This window comes from Homarus americanus, unplaced genomic scaffold (genome assembly GCF_018991925.1).
Source record: "Homarus americanus isolate GMGI-L3 unplaced genomic scaffold, GMGI_Hamer_2.0 scaffold13691, whole genome shotgun sequence".
Lineage (NCBI taxonomy): Eukaryota > Metazoa > Arthropoda > Malacostraca > Decapoda > Nephropidae > Homarus > Homarus americanus.
The window spans coordinates 1-14,548 of NW_024739386.1; the positions used below are offsets into that span (position 1 = coordinate 1).

General features: G+C 45.4%; 1 long non-coding RNA gene across 1 annotated transcript; it reads right to left on the minus strand.

Moving 5' to 3' along the window:
- Positions 1-1,837: 1,837 nt before the first annotated feature.
- LOC121874526 lies at positions 1,838-12,212 on the minus strand. Its single transcript, XR_006090439.1, has 3 exons — positions 12,127-12,212; positions 9,131-9,192; positions 1,838-1,893 (listed from the first exon to the last, which is right to left on the minus strand). It is a non-coding gene; the product is annotated as an uncharacterized LOC121874526 (long non-coding RNA).
- Between the last annotated feature and the right edge of the window lie 2,336 nt (positions 12,213-14,548).

Sequence of the window (14,548 nt, forward strand, 5' to 3'; positions counted from 1 at the left end):
TCGTTGTGCTTCGTTCGGTTACGTATTGCTAATGAAGGACATCAGATATACAAGCTTCTGTAAGAAATAAGTTGCCCAAAAGGGTGCGGTACTCTTGAATGTTATTTTGGTTTCCAAACATAAATTAGCAACTTAACAAATAAAAAAAAATATATTTACAGTATACATAAAAGGTCTTGCAATGTGCTGTATTCTTGTTGTGTTGTGAATTAAGAAAAGCAATTACAGAAATAAGAAAGATATCATCAAAAAATAGCTTGAAAGAATTCAAAACTCCTGGAGTAGATGGAGCACAACTAAGGTGACTGAGGAAATTGTAAACAGTTGCACTCCACTAAGAATTAATCCAAGAAATCTTTGGATCCAAAACAAAGTGCCTAGGGACTGGAAAACTCCAATGTCTTGTTGGCTTAAGAAGGGTGGCTGAAAACTACAGGCCAATAAGCCTGAGTTCATATGCAGCATAAGCTCTTTGAGAAAATTCTGAGAGATGCCATCATCCAACACCTGACGAGCTTCCAGTCTTATCAAAACATCTAACACAATTTCATGGAAAAATCACTGCTTGACCATTACTCACTCTCCATGAAGCAATTTGAACTCAACAAACTAAGTTTCTCCAAAAGCATTGACTAAGTGCCTTATACCTTCTTCCTCCAAGACCCCAGGCACATGGCATTCCAGGCAAGATACGGCGTGGAATTAACAAATGGCTCAAAGACAGGCAACAAAGAGAGTATTAAATATAGAGTACATTGTGAATTGGAAAAGGTTCTCTTAAGAGCACCACAAAACTATCCTTGGACCCACCCTGTTTTTGTGATCGCATAAACAAAATAGATGAAAACATAGCGAGCCACAGTGTCAGTTTGCAGGCATTTTAAAATATTTTAGGTTTGCAGAATAAAATATCTGACCATTTTTGTGATATTTTACACACCAACATGAAGGAACATAACTATACGCTCACCAGAGATTGTCATGCAGCTCAAACACAAAAGAAATATTTCTTCACACAGAGGTAGTAGACCTGCGAACAGTGCACCAGCAAGCTGTGGAATCAAAAACATTACTGTGCTTCAAAAACCACCTGCAGCCCTTGACAAATTTTCAAGAACAATGGAGACACCTCGCCCGGGCCACTGGCCTCCTTCACTCGGCATTACCACTTCTAGTAGTGACCATTAGATAAACAAGATAAATGTTGAATAACAGTAGCATCTTACCTCTTACCAGTGTCAGGCTTATTCAGGCCTCTCGGCAGATGTGGGAAAGTGTCATCCAGTGTGATCCTTCCAAACATGGCAATGTTTCCCCTGGTACTGTATCCAATTTTGCTCCTCTACTAACACTGGGCAATAAAAGTTATAAAGGCCAAATGCTCAATAGCTATTCAAATAAATCATGAAATGATAAATTGAAAAAACAAACAAACAAACTTACCACCATCCCCTGTGAGCATCATGACTTTTACTTGTCTTTATTCACTTGAATGATGTAAAACTTGTAGTGTTTTGGCCAATGTTGGTTTTGGTTAACATACACGAATAATCTTAAAATATTATAATTGCCTGAAAAGTTTAAAACAACAATAAAATCTACTACTGTTGTTATATAACACAAACAGTACTGTGATAATTTCACAATCTATTTATATAATTTTGAACTTTTCTACCCAACCCTTATGTAAAAATAAAATGTTAAAATGTATAAACTTACAAATAACTCAGACAACACAACCAATACATGGTCACACTACATTAAATATGTTCTAAAAATTTCATCAGTTTTATATTTCTTCTTTTGTCATTCTGGCTCCATTCATGGCCTCATGTGCTTCGTCTCCTTCAAATATTTTCACTCTCTTCCCTCTTGAGCTTAGCTGGCACTTCACTGGGTATAACAAAACGATATATAATTATCTTTACAGGATTGAAACACAATATAGAAGATAAAAATAACTCATAAACTATTATTTTCAAAAGTATTCAGTAAGAAATAAGAAAAAAGTAGTGGTATAAGTACAGTACTGTATAATACTGTCCGTCTACAGTACATCAGCCAAAACTTCTCACAACTTCTGAATACTAACACAATTTGTTTACTCATCCTTGTAATCATTCCATTTTACAAACATATTACAAATATTGCAATCTTGCCATACTACTTGTCATCCCATATTCTCTTATAATTCTTGTTTATTATTATTTCTTCTCCCCACTTAACATTGTTGCTTCTCCCTAGCTCTCCTCCCCTCCCACTGTTGCTACTCCCTAGCCTCTCCTCCTCCACATTTGTTACTCCTAGCTCTCCTCCCTCCCACATTGTTAGCTCTACTCACTCTCCTCCCCTCCACATTGTTGCTCCCTAGCTCTCCTCCCCCTCCCCATTGTTGGCCTACTCCTAGCTCTCCTCCCCACCACATTGTTGGTCTCTCTAGCTCTCCTCCTCACATTGTTAGTCTACTCCCTAGCTCTCCTCCCCTCCCACATTGTTGCCTCTCTAGCTCTCCTCCTCACATTGTTGGTCTCTCTAGCTCTCTCCCCCATGTTGTAGTCTCTCCTACTCTCTCCCCCTCCACATTGTTGGTCTACTCCTATCTCTCCTCCCCTCACATTGTTGCCTCTCCCTTTCTCCTCCCCTCCCACATTGTTGTCTCTCTAGCTCTCCTCCCCTCCCCACACTGTTGTCTCTCTAACTCTCCTCCCCTCACATTGTGCTCTCTCTAGACTCTCCCCTCCCATTGTTGTACTCTCCCTCTCCTCCCCTCCCATTGTTAGCCTCTCCTAGCTCTCCTCCCCACCTCCCACATTGTTGGCCCCTCCTAGCTCTCCTCCCCCCTCACATTGTTGGCCTACTCCTAGCTCTCCTCCTCACATTGTTGTCCTCCTAGCTCTCCTCCCCTCCACATTGTTGGTCCTCCCTGCTTTCTCTCCCCTCCCACATTGTTGGTCTCCTCTATCTCCTCCCCTCCCACATTGTTGGTCTACTCCTAACTCTCCTCCCCTCACATTGTTGTCTCTCCCTAGCTCTCTCCCCTCCCATTGTCTCTCTACTCTCCCTCCCTCACATTATTGTCCCTCTGCTCTCTCCCCTCCCACATTATTTGTCTCTACTCTCCTCCCCCCTCCCCTTTTTCTCCTAGCTCTCTCCCCTCCCACATTGTTGCTTCTCTAGCTCTCCCTCCCCTCACATTGTCTACTCTAGCTCTCCTCCCTCACATTGTGGTCTACTCTAGCTCTCCTCCCCTCACATTGTTGTCTCTCCTAGCTCTCCTCCACATTGTTGTACCTCTAGCTCTCCTCCCCTCCCACATTGTTGCCTTCTCTGTCTCTCCTCCCACATTGTTAATACTCTCTCTCCCCTCCCACATTGTTGGTCTACTCTAGCTCTCTCCCCTCCCACATTGTTATCTACTCCTAGCTCTCTCCTCCCCTCCCATTGTTGGTCTCTCTCTCTCCTCCCCTACATTGTTAGTCTACTGTCTCCTCCCCTCACATTGTTGGTCTCTCTGCTCTCTCCCCTCCCCATTGTTGCTTCTCTGCTCTCCTCCCCTCATTGTTGGTCTACTCCCTAGCTCTCCCTCATTGTTGGCACTCTAGCTCTCCTCCCCTCACATTGTTGCTGCTCTGTCTCCTCCCCTCCCACATTGTTGGCCTCCCTAGCTCTCCTCCCCTCCCACATTGTTGCCCTACTCCTAGCTCTCCCTCCCCCACAATTTGATAGCCTCTAGCTCTCCTCCTCCCACATTGTTGGCCTCTCTCTAGCCTCCTCCCCCCACACTTGTTGTCTCCTCCTAGCTCTCTCCCTCCCATTGTTGTCCCTCTACTCTCCCCTCACATTGGTCTCTCCTACTCTCCTCCCCTCCCACATTGTTGCTTCTAACTCTCCTCCCCTCCCACATTGTTGTCTCTCTAACTCTCCTCCCCCCATTGTTAGTCTACTCTCTCTCCCCTCCCACATTGTTAGTCCCCTCCCTAGCTCTCCTCCCCTCCCACATTGTTGTCTCCTAGCTTCTCCTCCCCTCCCTGGCCCTCTCTAGCTCTCCTCCCCTCCCACATTGTTGGCCCTACTCCCTAGCTCTCCTCCCTCACATTGTTAGTCTCTAGCTCTCCTCCCCTCCCACATTGTTGGTCTACTCTAGCTCTCCTCCCCTACATTGTTGGTCTCTCCTAGCTCCTCCCCTCCCATTGTTGGCCTACTCCTCTCCTCCCCTCATTGTTGCTTCTCTATCTCTCCTCCCCTCACATTGTTAGTCTCTCTCCCTACTTCTCTCCCTCCCATTCTTGTCTCTCCTACTTTCTCTCCCTCCCATTGTTGCTCTCTCTAGCTCTCCTCCCCCACCATTGTTGCTTCTCTACTCTCCCCTCCCCATTGTTGTCTACTCTACTCTCTCCCCTCCCATTGTCTTCTCCCTAACTCTCCCCTCCCCCTTGTTGCTTCTCTACTCTCTCCCCTCCCACATTGTTAGTCTCCTACTCTCTCCCCTCCCACATTGGCCTTCTCTAGCTCTCCTCCCTCACATTGGTCTACTCTAGCTCTCCTCCCCTCCCACATTGTGGTACTCTGCTCTCCTCCCTCCACATTGTTGGTCTCTCTGCTCTCCTCCCCTCCACATTGTGGCCCTCCTAGCTCTCCTCCTCCACATTGTTGGTCTACTCCTAGCTCTCCTCCCTCACATTGTTAGTCTCTCTACTCCCCTCCCCTCCCTCCTCCTTTTCTCCTCCCCTCCCATGTTACTCCTAGCTCCTCCCCTCCCACATTGTTGTCTCTCCCTGTCTCTCCCTCACATTGTTGGTCTCTACTTCTCCTCCCCTCCCACATTGTCTGTCTCCTCCCCTCCCACATGTGTCTCTCTCTCTCCCCTCCCCTCTCACTCTCTCCCTCACCCTCTCTAACTCTCCTCCCCTACATTGTTGCCTACTCCCTACTTTCTCCTCCCCTCCCACATTGTTGCCTCTCTACTCTCCTCCCTCCCCACATTGACCTTCTCTGTCTCCTCCCCTCCCACATTGTTGACTCTACTCTAGCTCTCCCCTCCCCTCCCACATTGTTGGTCTCTAGCTCTCTCCCTCCCACATTGGTCTACTCTAGCTCTCCTCCCCTCATTGTTGGCCTACTCCTAGCTCTCCTCCCCTCCCATTGTTAGCTTTCTCCTAGCTCTCCTCCTCTCACATTGTTAGCTTCTCCTAGCTCTCCTCCCCTCCCACATTGTTGCTTCTCCTAGCTCTCCTCCCTCCCATTGTTGTACTCTAACTCTCCTCCCCTCACATTGTTGGTCTCTCTACTCTCCCTCCCACATTGTTGCTTCTCCAGCTCTCCTCCCCTCACATTGTTGTTCTCCCTTCTCCTCCCCTCACATTGTTGTCTCTCTAGCTCTCCCCTCCCCTCCCACATTGTTGGTCTCTCCCTATTTCTCTCCTCACATTGTTGCCTACTCCTAGCTCTCCCCTCCCACATTGTTGTTCTCTGGCTCTCCCCTCACATTGTTGGCCTACTCGCTCTCCCCTCCCATTGTTGGTCTCTCCTAGCTCTCCTCCCTCCCATTGTTGGTCTCTCTAGCTCTCCTCCCCTCACATTGTTGGTCTCTCTGTCTCCTCCCCTCACATTGTCCTTCTCCCTAGCTCTCCTCCCCCCCACATTGCTTCTCTACTTTCTCCTCCCCTCACATTGTTGTCTCTCTAGCTCTCCTCCCCTCCCTTCTCTCTCCTCCCCTCCCACATTGTTGCTTCTCTAGCTCTCCTCCCCTCCCCATTGTCTCTCCCTACTCTCCTCCCCTCCCCTGTTGTCTAGCTCTCCTCCCCTCCCACATTGTTGCTACTCTCTCTCATCCCCTCCCACATTGTTGGTCTACTCTAGCTCTCCTCCCTCCCACATTGTTGCTTCTCCCTAGCTCTCCTCCCCTCCCACATTGTTGTCTCTAGCTCTCCTCCCCTCCCACATTGTTAGTCTGCTCTAGCTCCCCTCCCTCCCATTGTTGGCCTCTCCTAGCTCTCCTCCCCTCCACATTGTTGGCCTCTCCTAGCTCTCCTCCCTCCACATTGTTGGTCTCTCCCTAGCTCTTCTCCCTCTCACATTGTTGGCCTACTCCTAGCTCTCCTCCTCCCACATTGTTGGTCTCTCTAGCTCTTCTCCTCTTCACATTGTTGCTTCTCACTCTCCTCCCCCATTGTTGGTCTCTCCTAGCTCTTCTCCTCTTCATTGTTGGTCTCTCTACTCTCCTCCCCTTCACATTGTTCTCTAGCTCTCCTCCCTCCCCATTGTTGTCTCTCCTACTCTCCCCTCCCATTGTTGGTACTCCTAGCTCTCCTCCCCTCCCATTGTTGGCTACTCCCTAGCTCTTCTCCCTCTCCACATTGTTGGCCTACTCCTAGCTCTCCTCCCCTCCCATTGTTGGTCTACTCTAGCTCTCCTCCCCTCATTGTTGGTCTACTCTAGCTCTCCTCCTCCACATTGTTTGCTACTCCTAGCTCCTTCTCCTCTTCACATTGTTGGCCTACTCTAGCTCTCCTCCCCTCCATTGTTTTTCCTAGCTCTCCTCCCCCTCACATTGTTGGTCTCTACTTCTCTCCCCTCCCATTGTTGCTTCTCTAGCTCTCCCCTCCCTCCCACATTGTTGGCCTACTCTAGCTCTCCTCCCCTCCCACATTGTTAGTCTACTCCTAGCTCTCCTCCCCTCCCACATTGTTGGCTACTCCTAGCTCTCCTCCCCTCCCACATTGTTGGCCTACTCCTAGCCTCTCCTCCCCTCCCACATTGTTAGCCTCTCCCTAGCTCTCCCCTCACATTGTTAGCCTACTCTAGCTCTCCTCCCCTCATTGTTGGTCTCTCCCTAGCTCTTCTCCTCTTCACATTGTTGCTTCTCCTAGCTCTCCCCTCCCCACATTGGCCTACTCCCTAGCTCTCCTCCCTCCCACATTGTTGGTCTACTCCTAGCTCTCCTCCCCTCCCACATTGTTGGCCTACTCTAGCTCCTCCCCTCCCACATTGCTTCTCCTAGCTCTCCTCCCCTCCACATTGTTGCCCTACTCTCTCTCCTCCCCTCCCACATTGTTGCCCTTCTCCTAGCTCTCCTCCCTCCCATTGTTGGTCTACTCCTAGCTCTCCTCCCCTCCCACATTGTTAGCCTACTCCTAGCTCTCCTCCCCTCCCACATTGTTGGCCTCTACAACTCTCCTCCCCTCCACATTGTTGTCTCTCCTAGCTCTCCTCCCCTCCCATTGTTGCTTTCTCCTAGCTCTCCTCCCCTCCCACATTGTTAGCCTACTCTAGCTCTCCTCCCTCCCACATTGTTGCCTACTCCTAGCTCTCCTCCCCTCACATTGTTAGCTCTACTCCCAGCTCTCCTCCCCTCCCACATTACTCCCTAGCTCTTCTCCCTCTCTCACATTGTTGGCCTACTCTAGCTCTTCTCCCTCTTCACATTGTTGGCCTACTCTAGCTCTCCTCCCCTCACATTGTTGGTCTCCTAGCTCTCCTCCCCTCCCCATTGTGGTCCTCCCTAGCTCTCCTCCCCTCCCACATTGTTGGTCTACTCTAGCTCTCCTCCCCTCCACATTGTTGGCCTCTCCTAGCTCTCCCCTCCCCTCCATTGTTGGTCTACTCCTAGCTCTCCTCCCCTCACATTGTTGGTCTCTCCTAGCTCTTCTCCTCTTCACATTGTTGCTTCTCCCTAGCTCTTCTCTCTTCACATTGTTGCTTTCTCTAGCTCTCCTCCCCTCCACATTGTTGGTCTACTCTAGCTCTCCTCCCCTCCACATTGTTGGTCTACTCCTAGCTCTCCTCCCCTCCCACATTGTTGCCCTACTCTAGCTCTCCTCCCCTCCCATTGTTGGCCTCTCTAGCTCTTCTCCTCTTCACATTGTTGGCCTACTCTGCTCTCCTCCCCTCCATTGTTGGTCTACTCCTAGCTCTCTCCCTCCATTGTTGGCCTACTCCTAGCTCTCCTCCTCCACATTGTTAGCTTCTCCGCTCTTCTCCTCTTCATTGTTGGCCTACTCTAGCTCTCCTCCCCTCCATTGTTGGTCTACTCCCAGCCTCCCTCCTCCCACATTGTTGGCCCACTCCAGCTCTCCTCCCCCTCCACATTGTTGGTCTACTCCCTAGCTCTTCTCCTCCACATTGTTGGTCTACTCCTAGCTCTCCTCCCTCCACATTGTTGGTCTACCCTAGCTCTCCTCCCTCCACATTGTTGGTTCCTCCCTAGCTCTCCTCCCCCTCCACATTGTTGGTCTACTCCTAGCTCTCTCCCTTCACATTGTTGGTCTACCCTAGCTCTCCTCCCCACATTGTTGGTCTACTCCTAGCTCTCCTCCCTCCACATTCTTGACCTACTAGCTCTCCTCCCCCCTCCACATTCTTGGTCTACTAGCTCTCCTCCACATTCTTGGTCTACTAGCTCTCCTCCCCACATTCTTGGTCTACTAGCCTCCCCCCCACATTCTTGGTCTACTAGCCTCCTCCCCCACACTTGGTCTACTAGCTCTCCTCCCCACATTCTTGGTCTACTAGCCTCCCCCCACATTCTGGTCCACTAGCCTCCCACATTCTTGGTCTACTAGCTCTCCCCCCACATTCTTGGTCTACTACTCTCCTCCCCCCACATTCTTGGTCTACTAGCTCTCCTCCCCTCCACATTGTTGTACTACTAGCTCTCCTCCCCCCACATTCTTGGTCTACTAGCTCTCCTCCCCTCCACATTCTTGGTCTACTAGCTCTCCTCCCCTCCACATTGTTGTAATACTAGCTCTCCTCCCCCCACATTCTTGGTCTACTAGCTCTCCTCCCCTCCACATTGTTGTACTACTAGCTCTCCTCCCTCCACATTCTTGGTCTACTAGCTCTCCTCCCCTTCCCACTGAAACTCATGCAACTCTTCACCCAGTTGGTTTCCCCCATTCTCTCCATATGACCAAACCATCTCAGCCTTCCTTCTCTACCAATACTCTAAGCTCTGAATATTTTTTCCAATCTTTCAATTTAACATTTCACATCCACCTCTCCATTTCAGCTCACTCAAGCCTCAATTACTGCCCTTGTTTCACTATCGTATAACATCACACTTTTGACGCTTGACAAGTTATTAAGTCAAAAATTTACCCACCGAGTACAAACAATAATGATAACTTACTCGTCCTCGGTAGTCTTGCGCTTGGTGGCTCCTCTCCGCCCTCTTCCTCGCCCACGAGCCATCTGAAATACCGTATACTGTACATATAGTGGACCCGAGTCACTAGTTATGGTATATAGTACAGTAACAGATTAACTAGATACAGTATAACTTTAATAAATACAGTACAACAATTTAACTAGATACAAACAATTTAATCAAGTACCTTAGCAAACTTAATCTGACCTGACCTAACCTAACCCACAGGTAGCATTAAGGTGTTTAATCATCCTGTGGTAGGGGATAATCTGCAGGTGATCCATAACCACTAGAGTTACTGCACCCAAGTTTATTAATATTATGTTTATGAACTATTTCCCCCCCATTTATTGAGTACCGCTTACCTACTGATGATTGACTCTCCACATATCAATATTCAGAATCCAATGAAACACGCAGACACACAACTCGTAGATAACTCGTGTTCATTTCCTTGCCTATCTCCTTTTTGTACTATAGTTACCCCGAAATTCCTTGTTAAAGAACCCCCCCCCTCCCTCATGTAATTAAATGTTATGATTATTATATACTTTATACACTATCTAAGGGCGGATCCATGAATATAAAAGGGGGGGGGGCACTGTAAACCATTCCAAAATTATTTTTTGGGGTTGTTAAATCTGACCAATATTATGGACATTTTGAGGCCATTTTGAAGCCATGTGCACTTGATATTAGGAAATATTATGAGGCCAGTAGTAATTACATTTTACTATACAAAAATACCCGAGTACAATACTTGTACTTTTTTACTTTTATCCTCTTCACCACTGATCGACTCGTTAGCCGCTTGGGTGATCGGTCACGTCTCTGTTACGCACTGTTGGCAAGTGCTGGGCATGCACCGGCTCTTGAATGTACCTGAACCCGCTCCAGTGTTGGTCAAGTCTGGTCTTGAAAGAGTTCACACTTGGTGCCGTCACAACACTCTCTGGCAGATTGTTCCAAGAGTTCACAACTCTCACTCCGAAAAAGTTACCCTCACAGGTTTATTTATTTAATTTTTTTTTTTATTGGGCACTCCCCTACATCCTTGTGTAAGGTGAAGCGCAGAAGCGTTTACAGCGCCCAACAGGGAAGCATGCTAAGTTCATACTTGCCTTTATGTCTCATGAGTTAAGGGTGTAGAAGCCAGTAGAGTCAAAGCTTGCCTGGCAAGCGAGATGTCGCGGGTTCGATTCCCGGCCCGGTGGAAGTTGTTGGGACTTACTTCCTAGCCCCCATTAGTCCCTGTTCACCTAGCAGTACAGTAGGTACCTGTTGTAAGTCGAAAGTTGCGAATTCGTATTCAGGGAGTTGTTGGAGCTTCCAAAAACTTGATGACATAAACCACTGACCCCCTCACAGTTTTCTGGACTTGTGGCTTCTTTAACCTTGAGCTGTGACCCCTTGTGGGGTGAGCGTCCGCCAGCTCAAGGTAAGGACACTCGACTGAGTAGTGCCCGTCCAGATGTTTATACACCTCAATTAGGTCCCCCCTTGGGCCCCTTGCCCGTCTGTAGTATAAGCGAGGCAATTGCATTAAAGAAAAAGTATTGCAATTTTCTGGCGAAAAGGGGGTCCGCACCCCCAGGACCCCCTAGATCTACCTCTGCTATCATCTACATTCTACGCCATGATGCACTGTACTGTGCCACTTGTGGACAACACACACGCCTCAGGTTCGGACCGAAGCTGATATACAACCTGATTTAATAAGTCAAGTGGTGAGAGGCAAACACGATACTGCTTTGTGTGAACTTCATACAACCTAACTGACTCAGACTTACAGGATGTAACCCAAGGATGGCTGTTGTGGAGGGAGACGGGACACACACACACACACACACCGCTCAGCGCATTCCATCGTCAAGCAAGAGTGGCGTAAAATCATGCAATGGGTCAACACCGCTCTCTCTTCTCTCACACGACTGAACAATTCCATCTTGGAAATACCCTGGGATATAAAGTCATCCTGTATTGTGTACCCTGGGAAATAAAGCCGCCCTGCATTGTGTACCCTGGGAAATAAAGCCACCCTGTATTGCGTACCCTGGGAAATAAAGCCACCCTGTATTGCGTACCCTGGGAAATAAAGCCACCCTGTATTGCGTACCCTGGGAAATAAAACGACCATGTATTGCGTATCCTGGGAAATAAAACCACTCTGTTTTGTGTACTCTTGGAAATAAAGCCACCCTGTATTGTGTACCCTGGGAAATAAAGCCACCTGAAAAAGCCACCTGAAGTGTGTACAATTTTGAAAATTTATTTCTATTGCAAATTACTACTTTTTGTGATTTTCCCCAACCAAAACCTCAGGTTCCCACTGGGGTCCCCCATTATCGATGGAGAAGGGGGGTAGCTCAAAAAGTAGTGATTTCCGGTAGAAATTAAGTCAGAATCGTTAAAAACCCATCGGAAAAACATAATTTCAACTTCCAAATAGGTGGATGACCGAAACGATAATTTTAACTCAGAAATGTTTGGGAAAAACACAAACATGGCAATTCATACTCTTTGATTTGTGGTGCTCTTAAAGTAAAAAAAAAAAAAAAAAAGATCACCTGAAGAATCATCGTCCCAGCTTATTTCACCTGAAGATTAACTACCTTAATGCTAACTTAACCTAACCTAAACCTATTCTATCCTAACCTAAATCTAACCTAACATATCCTAACCTAAACTCATCCTCCCACAATGGTTTAGGGTGGTTTAATCTTTAGGTGAAATAAGCTGGGGAGATTATTCTTCAGGTGATCCAAAAAAAAAAGTTGTTTTCTATGGTATATGTCGACTTGCACAATCCACGAGGGGCACTTCAGTTCTAAACCCTCATTAATGGACTAACACTCCTTACATTACACACCCTAAGCCACCCAAGAAGAAAAAAAACATTTACTCATATCATCCTCTTAGCCATTCTACTTGAATTAAGGTATAATACTCACCTGTTGGTAAAATAAATGATAAAGTACCTGAACATCCAAGTGTAGGTGTCGGTGTTGTTGTTGTTGTTGTGGGACCGTTCGTGAGTCGTGTATCATGGATCCGGATTCGTAAACCTGTATGATATCGAGTGCAAGTTGCATTTTATTGTAAACTTTTATAAACATAACTATTTTTTACGTTAAATTTATAAATAAAATGTTGCAAGATAATATATAAAGAAAAAATAAAGCTCAACAAAATTGTTAACTGATGGACATAAAATGTATAAGTTGATTAACAGTATAAACATATATATATATATATATATATATATATATATATATATATATATATATATATATATATATATATATATATATATATATATATATATATATATATATATATATATATATATATTGTAAATCGGCTTAAACATTTTATTTCCACCAGTTAACAATTTTGTTGAGCTTTCTATTGGCTCTGAAAATTACTTCCACCTCATTAAAAACATTTTACAACATTATTTCTGGGCAAGGTTACGACACCAAAGCACTTGTCTCTCATTCTCTGCCTTAAAATGAGAGAACATTTTGTTGTGATTGTCAAAATCAGAGTTTACATCAATGAGGATCTTGTAGGGGTATCGATGGTATTAATGTTGTCTAGCACTCAGGATGGAAGGAAACTCTAATGTGGTTTTCTTGTATAATATACCCGGTATAAGTTATATGATAGACAGTCTGGTTCTGGAGATGCCGTGTGGTGGGGAGCTGCTCAGTAGAAGACGTTCGGTGAGTAGCGTGTTGAAGGAGGTAGATGTGCAGGAGCTTCGTTAGAGAAGATGTTGCCTGTTGTTGGCCTCCTGGTTGAATAAATGTTAACAGCGTGGAGCTTGCTGGAGGAGGTGTTGCTTGTTCAGGAAGATGGGCAGAATGAATCTCAATAGAGAGACAGAGCTTATATACCCAGCAGCCGCTATGAGTCATGTTGGGAAAACCCAGAAAGTCGCCGGTCACTAGTTCCGTTGCTAAGATACGGTAACATCTGGTTGGTTGCTAGGGAAGGCGGTAGTAGCTTGGTGACGCCGCTACGCAGTTGTAGGCAGTTGTAGGGGAGACGTCCACTACAAGATCTATGTGAGTGTGTGGAGTTTGGAAAAGTGGTCAGCTCACTTTGATAATAAGCACATTTGCTTAAACATCGATGGTGATTGTAACTCTGTTTTTTATTTATCATTATAATTATTATTATTATTATTTATTTTTTATTTTTTTTTGTATTTTGTTTCTTAAGCAAGTCACCGAGCCCCGGGCTGGCCTTCCCACTCCCGTCCGCGAGTGTTGTGATCATCGGGCATGTTTGTAGCCCATCCCACACCAGTCTTTCACTTTCAGCGGCTGACAAAACTCTCACAAGATTGATGAGCCTCCAGTTTAACTCCATCTAAAATGTCTACATTGGACAGCAAGTACGATGTAAAATATAGATTTTTTATGTTGATGACATATTATATTGCAAACAGTTCAATATTGGTGGTTGATGAACCATATGTGAATGGTGCAACATAGAGCTACTCTTAATACTCATCAAATGAGGTTTGTTCGCCGCTAATTATTTAATATCAGACTGCCTAGTCGTGAGCAAGGTGTCTTGTGCTGCTCATTCGTTACTTACTATTGAACGATCTCATGTACAGTGTTGTTGACAAAGAAAACTTATTTAACACACATTTTATACAATAATTACAATACAGTTCATATTTGTGTAGATGGGAATGCTGTATCTTGCAAATAATTGTGACAACAAGTGGTTAGAATGATAACTAACCTTTCCCACTACAATTTATAATGCGAACACCTCCTTCTTAGCTAACTTGGCAAGAGGTTACCAAACTTACCAAGTGCATCTCAGTGATAACATGTGATAGACTATACCAAAGGTGGCTTGAAACAACTGTGCAGAGTGCCAAGGAAGAGAGACAGTGGCACCAATCTCACCTCTGTTATCTGAGAGTGATTATGCCTCATTTACCCATTACCATTAAGAGTTGAGGACTACGAGGACAGGTAGTGTATCATTGGTTATCCAATAATTAAAATCTCAGGATGTTTAAGAGTGGGAATCAACATTCCTGAAATATATATATATATATATATATATATATATATATATATATATATATATATATATATATATATATATATATATATATATATATATATATATATATATATATATATATATATATATATATAAACTTCTCCATGTGGTGTGTTGTGTTCAGTACTTGAAGTTCAGTAGTACAGTACCTTAACACTGAAGACATGAGTCATGGTTCACAATCACTCACATGAGGGGTAACACACAGGTGAGTTTATTATATATCACCTGTAAGAAAATTCAGTTCAGATAGTTGAATTGATCATCTTTTTTTTAAGTTTTCAATTATTAAACCTGATTTGGGAA